The sequence below is a fragment of the Telopea speciosissima genome, chromosome 2, assembly GCF_018873765.1.
Source record: "Telopea speciosissima isolate NSW1024214 ecotype Mountain lineage chromosome 2, Tspe_v1, whole genome shotgun sequence".
NCBI lineage: Eukaryota > Viridiplantae > Streptophyta > Magnoliopsida > Proteales > Proteaceae > Telopea > Telopea speciosissima.
The window spans coordinates 9,006,862-9,015,841 of NC_057917.1; positions in this window are offsets into that span (position 1 = coordinate 9,006,862).

Below are 8,980 nucleotides of genomic sequence, written 5' to 3' on the forward strand. Positions count from 1 at the left end.
CTAGTGGCTCAAAGAACCTTCACCTTTTTATTTTTTAATAGTAATGGTTGAGCTGAAGCCTGGTCCAGGTGAGCAAAAGGTCTAATGATTGATGGGGAAAGAGAGGTGAATGGACTGTGAGTGAGAAGGGACTGTTTGTTTGTTTGTCTTTCTCCATTTTACTTAAAATGGGACTTTCAGTTGGAGAAGGCATGGAAATGCCAGGTGGTTGGTTCTCAATTAATTTGGTTTACATCTTAGTTACCCTAATTCTCATTGGGTTTGTTCAATTAAGCCTATGCCCTTCTGGCTGTCTTGAAGCTCTTCATTCCTTCTCCCCCTTTACTTGGTCAAATCCAACTCTTCAACCATCCAAATTAGAATACAATATGAACACAATCTCTCTCTCTCTCTCTCCTCTTCACATAAGATTTTGTGTGGCAAAGAGTAACAAATGGTAGCTAGCACGTGAGAGTGTTTGGCAATGAAAGAAACCAATGTGAATGTTATCCATCACTTTAAAAAAAAAAAAAAAAAAAAGAACGTATCCAATGCACGAGGTTCTCGCTACGGTGGAGTCTGAAGAAGGTCGTAATGGACACAGCCAATGTGAATGGTATCCATCACTTCTACATCTACCATAACTTGGTCCATGCAATATTATCTTTCATAGTAGATCTCTTAATTTCCTTTTTCATTTTCAAAATTTCATTTCAATTTGAAAATTTACGAATCGGTATCAAATATGGTTTCCGTCTTGATCAATATCGATTTGGATTGGCTTGTATTGAATGGATTTTCCCTTGGATTTACTTAAAAAATTATTTTTTTTTGCCATTTTACCCTTGATCAATACTGATCCACCGATACATGATCGACTAAGAATTAGCCAATCCAATACCGATTCCTCAAACCATGATCACCCCCCCCCCCCAAAAAAAAAAAACATGTAAGACTTTGAATAAATGTGTGGCACCTACTATCACATGCCTTGTACTTATTGGGAAATTAATTATATAAACTGGTGGATCAAATTATCATCATTATTATCATTATTACCCTCACTATCATTTCTAGTCATGTTTAATTAAGATGCTTGCATGCGACCATCCTTATGACTGTAGTAATAGTAGCATGCTATCATCCTTATTATTACCCTCAACATCTCATTTATGATGGTGAATTTCCTAATAATGCACATTTAAGAGTCAAAAAGGTATAAGACCATTTCTTCCTCATGGTGCTGCCCAAGTGGATTGTGTTTGAAATATTTTTAAGGGGAAAAAAAGGTTTGTACGAAACAAAATTTTAGTATCGAGTTTCTATTATGTGATTAATAGGGCCTATTCTAGTGTATGAGTATTAGATTTGATTAACCTAGTATGGGATAGGTTAAAGGGCTTGATTTAACGCATTTCATTAGCTTCGAAGCTTTTAACGTATCGATCAAATACCTAACACTTGGTATTAAAGCTGAACACCACGTCACGGGTTCGAGTCACGGAAAGGGTTACATGCTGCCAGGCAAAAACCCTAAAGCAGAGTGGAACCGCTTGGAAAGGGTTAGCTATCGCCAAGAATGAAAGCTGCCTAGAGTGAGAGTTGTCGAGGACGATGGTTGCGAAAGCGTGGTGGTTTGTTATGTGCCTAATGGGGCTCATTCTAGTGTATGGGCGCTAGATTGGGCCAGCCTAGTATGGGATAGGTTAAAAGGCTTGATTTAACACGTTCTATTAACTTCGGAGCTTTTGGCGTATCGATCAGGTACCTAACAGTTTTTTACCAAAGCAGTGTAAGAAGGAATCTATACCCTACACCAATGAGGGATTGGAAATAGTATCATCCATATGAGTCATATAGGACCCATATGATTAAAATAGAAGAGAGAATGTTAGTATATGCCCCCTAGTTATTATGTGAGAATGATATAAAGAAATTTGTACAAGGGCCGTGTAGTAATACTTTTTCCATAATTTATTTGTGCTTTTGAGTATTTAAAGTGTCACGAAATTGGCAAATTTTTGAATATATTTGATATAAATTTTGGCACATTTTATCATGTTTGTGTATAACGTTAATAGTATTTTATGTGCATTGGTTATATCATAATCAATGGTATTTTAAAGCTATACATAAGTCAATGTACACAACTTGTACGACATGCTAACATGTTCATATCTCTACATACGTGAAAACTTTTGTGATCGGCAATCAACAGATTATATTAGTTGATGGGCACAATTGCTCTGTTACAAATAATAGTAATTGTGGTGATTTTGGCCATTGGATATATAGGAATTGGTTTAAAACGGTCACGTGTCACATTTCAGTTGCCTGAAATTCAATTATCTACCTTTTAATATTTTTCTATGTATTTTCGTGCACCCTTTTGAAAGTCTTCGAATTTTTTCATATTATGTTTGGCCACATGGTTAACTCTAATTGAATTAAAAATGGACATGTGAGAAGGGGACTAAGGTACCATGGGACCTACTTGTTTATAAGATTTTGGTCCCACATGATCCACCATATGTTGCAGATCTAAGCATCCATCCATCATTTAGGCCCGTGGGTTGTCCATTGAAAGCACCCTCTAAATATTATGGTTTTTCACATATTATTTTCAAAGGAAAAGGCCCAGTATGTGTCATCCTGTCTTCTCCCCTTTTGGGAAAGATGTCCTTGTCCTCCTGTTTTTAGCCCTGATTGATGTATGTCGCAAGTTTATCGAAATCTAGCGGCAACTATCAAAACAGAATATTATTGCATAAGCAATACCACGAGGAGAGGGCAGACCTCAATGCAACAATAAGAGTGCTCCAATGCGATCTTTGGTTCGAGTCGGGAAACAACCTTTCCGCGAAGTGGGTAAGGCTACGTACATTGGGCTTGCAGGATAACATTTCAGTATTTTTTGTTCCTGGGAATGAATTGGGACAAAAAATTGCTCAAAAAAAAAAAAAAAAAACCTCCAATTTGAAGCTTCTCTATCCCCGAAATAGAAGGAAGAATAAGGGGAGAAGTTTCTTTTTAATGAGCTCATGATTAATTTGTGGACAAAAAAATAATTTCTTGTTCAAAATAAACCACCACCTCCAATGCAACTTCAACCACCACCACCTCCTCCACTACTGCCGCTGCAACCACCTCCACCACTACCAAAGCCACTACCACCTCCTCCACCAACACCACTCTACCACCTCCTCCACCAACACCACCTCAGCTGCCACCACAACCACCGCTACCGCCACCTCCACCACCAACACCACCACCGCCCCCAATTTTTTGGGTATTCAATGACATTTTTGAAAATATATAGAATTTCTAGAAATAAAAATGAGTATGCACAAACACGTTTCTATTTCTTTTCTACCCAGAAATAGAAATTACTCTACGTTACTAAACACGTTTTTTTGTCTAAAAATTTGGTCACCAGAAGTGTTATCGGGTATGCTCATTATGACCCTCCCCAAACCCTGTAGTGGCGGGAGTCTCGTGTACTGCATATAGTGTCACCACTACCACTTCCAGCACTGCCACCACCTCCTCCACCAAATTTTTGGGTATTCAATGACATTTTTGAAAATATATAGAATTTCTAGAAATAGAAATAATTATGCATAATAAACGCGTTTTTGTTTCTTTTCTAGTCCAAAAATAGAAATTACTATGTGTTATCAAACACGTTTTTTTGTCAAAAAATTTGACCTAGAAACAGAAATGTAATCATGTAGGCCCATTATGACCCTCCCTAGACCCTGTAGTGGCGATGGCCTCGTGCATTGGGTACACTCTTTCTTTTTTATATAAAAATGTGACAGCTGCCCTATAGTAAATGATAGTAATTGATGGGATAAAATTGCCTCCAACCTTCAACAAGTAAACTTATTTTATTTTCTTTTTATGTTACAAGGACACCTTTTGTTTTTTGTTTTTTTTTCTTGAGATTGACTGTTTCTTCACTAATTCATGGAAACTACACGAAACTCTGTAAAGTATTTTGACTACATAAAGGCAAAACAATAAATTAATGCTGAAAACTTTGTAATTAGTTTTCAGCTTTTCTCTTGTTATATTTTTAAGAGATGAAAGAGGAATATTCTTTTGTTTCTTAAATTAAGACATCAGCAAATCTTATACATTTATTTTTTTTTATTGAGGGTGCCATGTCAAATAATATAAACCTACACGGCTATACTTAATTAGTATTGTTAATTCAGTAGGTACCTTAAAATTCAAACTTATCAATAATAAGGTTTTAGTTCTTAATTAATTGCTTGATAAGCTTAAACCCACCTAGTAACCCACTTGGGATTTCTATACTTTTCTGTTTTGTAAGTTTCTTATCCATAGGGTCCACTTCAAAACCTGCCTACCTACAACATGTCCATTGAAAAGGGAATAAAGGCATTGAAAAAATAACAAAAGAAAACTGCTATAACACGCTAAAAGGATCCTTTCTATTTTGGGTGAGATTCGTCACTAATTAACAATAGTCAAAAGCATAAGCCATTAATTAGACCTTCTTCTTTACTGACGCCAAGTGTCACATAGAGCGGAATGCCAAATGGCACTGTATATCCACCTCTCACATTGCTTAGGGAAACTAATGTTTTTACTTACCTAATCCTACCTAATCTCTTATATCTCTCAATTTTCCATGCTTCTAATGAAGCAATTTAATTATTATCTTTTTGATGGCTCCCACATTTTTTTTTGGGTAAATTAGATGTCACCCTCTAGTTTTCAAACGAAACTCAGATCATCCCTAGTTTTTGAAAAAACTCAAATCACCCCCTCTATAGTAACGGTGTTAGTTTACTGTTGATTACTGGTGCGAAAGAATTATTTTACCCTTGTATTAAAACATTAAAATTAAATTTACAATACTAGCCTTCATCTTCAACAAAGATCAAGGGTAATTTAGGGATTTAAATTTATTTAACTAGTTGACATCATCACTTAACAACATAAGGAACTAATTTATCATATTGGGGTCTAAATCAGGGGATGATTTGAGTTTTTTCAAAAATCGGAAGATAATCTAAGTTTTGTTTAAAAATCAAGGGATAATGTGTAATTTATCCTTTTTTTTTTTTAATTAAGTATTTCACATTTACGATGAAATTTATGAACATTGACCCGTAATTTGATCTTTTGCATAGAAGCATCGTGTCTAATTCACAAATTAAACAATGGGACACTATGCAGCCAATGCAACCTTACCCACCAGAGAGAGAGAGAGAGAGAGAGAGAGAGAGAGAGATCCCATTTAGTATAAACTAACATGCACTCAATCATATCATATAATTAGGCGACTAAATATTGTTTTGTTTAAATTTCTTAATCATATCACATAGACCAATATGGGTCAATAGTTTACTGCTAAATCGTTACATATAATAAGAAAATTCAGGTAGGGAATGGTTGACATCAAAGTACATTTGATAAGGTTTGCCATGTTAATTAAGGTATTAGTATAAATTGGTTTGGTTGGTGAAGGTCTAAATGGGGGGAAGCTGCAAATGTGAAGACCTATATTTGTTTAGATAAAATGGAAGGAGTGGTTTGAGGAATCCAAATTTGAAGTAGTTTATGGTCGTCACCAAATTAATGAGACAAACCCAGATATCATCAAGTGACTAGGACTTATGAATCATGCATGCACAACCCACACCATCCAGGACAACCTCAGTCATCTTCCTCTTGTTGGGGGTACGATGATTTATATTCTGTGGCTTGCATTAATGGATTAATTTTGATGGACCATTAAAAATTTTGGAGGAATCGATCCACCTTACGCATCATCTTCTTTGTTACTGGGGCTTTTGACAAAATAGCGGTCCATGTTAGGTTGGGGTTTGGAGAGCGACAACCTACCTACAAGGAATTTTTTTTAGGGGCTATATGGGTATTTCAGTAAACTGACCGTATAGGGTTTTACTATATATTTGTAGCAAGAGTTTTTTTTCTCTATAATTGACCCGAGAGAGGTGTGAGAACGAAGAGATGTAACCTTATTCTCCATTGATAGTGGTGAAACAATTCTCATCTCACCGAGGACGTAAACAATTTTGCTGAATCCCGTAAATCTTTGCATTGTGTGATTGTTGTTTGCAATTTTCATTCATTTCATGGATTGATCGTTTTTTATGAAACTAGAGAGAGAGAGAGAGAGAGAGAGAGAGAGGAATTTTGTATTATCCAACATTAGGTGGTAACTATAGAGATCTTCCCCCATATAGGGTAAAGGTTGGGCATGTTTGGTGTTGTGCCTAGCCTGGATCGATCTCTCTCCCACCCTTGGATTTGGATTTGGATTTGGCTCGGATTTACTACTATCTGAATACCGTTTTCCGAATGACATATCTGTACATATTCAATTCGATATCCAATGAAATTTTAAAAACTAATATCATATTCGAATTCAAGAGTTTATTGGATATCTAGATAATATGATGATAGTAATTCAACTTTTAAATAAAATTAGTATTGGAGAAAATTTTCCTTTATGCACCAACCCATTCTGAACCCCTATAGGCTGGGATTTTATATAAATCCCAAAATACCTTCTCTGGCCCATCCTATTAACCTGCTATGAATAAAATTTCCATTCACCGTGATTGAAGGAAAACTCAATCCATCAATCCATTATTATTTATCAAAAGAAAGAAAAGAGATTATTCATTCATTGTTGAAAATAAATACTGTCTGAGGTTTAATATTTCTTTTCTCCCATGAAGGATTTTTGCCAAACCCATTGACGACTTGAGTCTTATTTTCTGTTTTCTTGCCAAACGCATTGACTTGGCAAGAAACCTTCACTTCTACGTTTTATTTTCTCACAAGATTGGATACACTTCATTGTGAGTTGTTCAAATTAGGAAACAGTCTCTCCATGAAAGGGTAAGAGTGTAAGACTACATACATTATAGGTGATCCTTTTCAGACCCCGCAATGATGAGAACCTCATGCACTCGATAGCCGATACGTCCTTTTTTGTAACAGTACTTTAGTTGTAAGAGGAACCAATAGACCCAGATTTGGAAAGACCTTGTTATACCCAAATATAACTACACAAATAGATTACACCACGTCATTAGAACATCGTAGCCCCAAGACGGTCAAGGATTTAACGGATCACTTCCTTGGCCTATTCCAATAAGGAATCTACTAAAAAACAGTGCAAACACTCCACGTTGGCATGGATTAATCTTTTCTTATGTCAACCTACTCCTATAAGGAAGCTATTAGAAAAGCGCTCCACGATCCCTATGAATCAAGGATCACAGTACTCCTAAAGAAACTCTGCCAAGATCCTCTTGCCAAAGGCAAAACTTACGATGTTGGAACTCTCTCCTTCAACGCCCCTACTCAGGTATAACCACATATAAATCATCTTGATTATTGATAAGGCATAAAGCACCCCACCAATCAGAAGAAGGCCACATGGCCGAGTCGAGGTCATTCCAAGAACCGAATCGAGTTCAGCGGAAGATCGGGCCGACCAGATCTTCGACAAACCTTACTGCTTGGCCGAGCTCGTCGAACACATCCAAGTCAACCAGACGCTGAGCCGAACTCGTACGGGTCCGACGAGGCAGACCTAGTAGGCCGAGCTCTTCGGCCGATCTCTGGCCACACAACGCGGCAGATCAGCACCTACCCAAAGATCCCCCATCACGGCTGAGCTGCACGATCGCCGACCCCATGGTCCGAGCCTACGCAGATCGGCCTCGATTGGAGTACCATAGAGCGGCCAAGCTCACACAACTAATCATGACCCTCAGGTCATGCGGGCCGAGGCCGATCTCCCCACGAAGGCTACTATAACGTCCCACCGGAGATCACGGCGCCACGTCAGCACCACCCGAGAATCACAGAATAAGAATCGGGTCACGATCTCATCACGATATCGAATCACACTCCCATTAGGACTCTTACCTTAACAAGAGTCCGACCCCGAAAGAAACTCTCCACTCCGCTCCGCTCCGCGGGGAAGAGCCTTACCAAAAAAGGACTCTTACCATACTAGGACTCCTTCAACCGCCTCATCTCCCTCTATAAATACTAAGGTATGAAGCTATATTGATCATCTCACTTTTTACTAGTTGTTACGCTGTTGCACTGGTGATCTAACTTTAGCATCGGAGAGTCCTAGGCCGGAGCCACATCGGCTCTCTTGTGCTCATCACTTGGTCTTTGTAGGCTCATCTGTGGGCGAACCAAGCATCGGTGGTTTTCACATGCAACAATTATTCTCAATTGTTATTTAGAGAGATCTAACTTAGGCATCGGAGAATCCTCTTCCAGTACAAACCGGTTCTCTGGTGTTTCTTCTACCTGTTTGTGCAGACTGTATCATACTATCACAGGAGCATAGCTTGTGGAGATTTCTTGACGCAACAAGCCCCAACTAGACCTAGTTTAGATAAACTCATGAGTCATGACTCATGATTCGAATCGTTGACTGACTCGGTACGGGTCATGGGTCATCCTCTACTGTAGGGATCTTTATCACCTTCAGTTTGCTGACCGGCCCAGTTCCCCAGTTCCTCTAACAAAGGGGGGCTGAAATGACTTCTCAACCCATGCCCAAACACCCTGCCCGGGTGGGATCCACCATCCCCCTATTAGAGGAACTGGGGAACTGGGCCGGTCAGCAAACTGGAGGTGATAATTTTCCCTACTGTAGTCTCGGTTCTAATTTCTATCTCTGACAAGGCACCGCGTACAACCAACAATTATGAGAACCAGGCTTTTGGTGTGGGGGAAAAGGATGGATTATGACCTTGTGGAAAAGAGTCTGTGACTGATAGACAGACTAAGGGAGTAGGGGTGAGTGATGGGCACCTCATCCCATCCCATCCACTCTCATCATTTCTTCATCTCCAAGTTATATTTTACACTATAAATGGTGCAACAGAAAAAGGCCATATTATTCATAGCTGCTTTTCCAGCTTCTTCATGAAACATTTTTTTGTCTCCTTTCTGAGATACT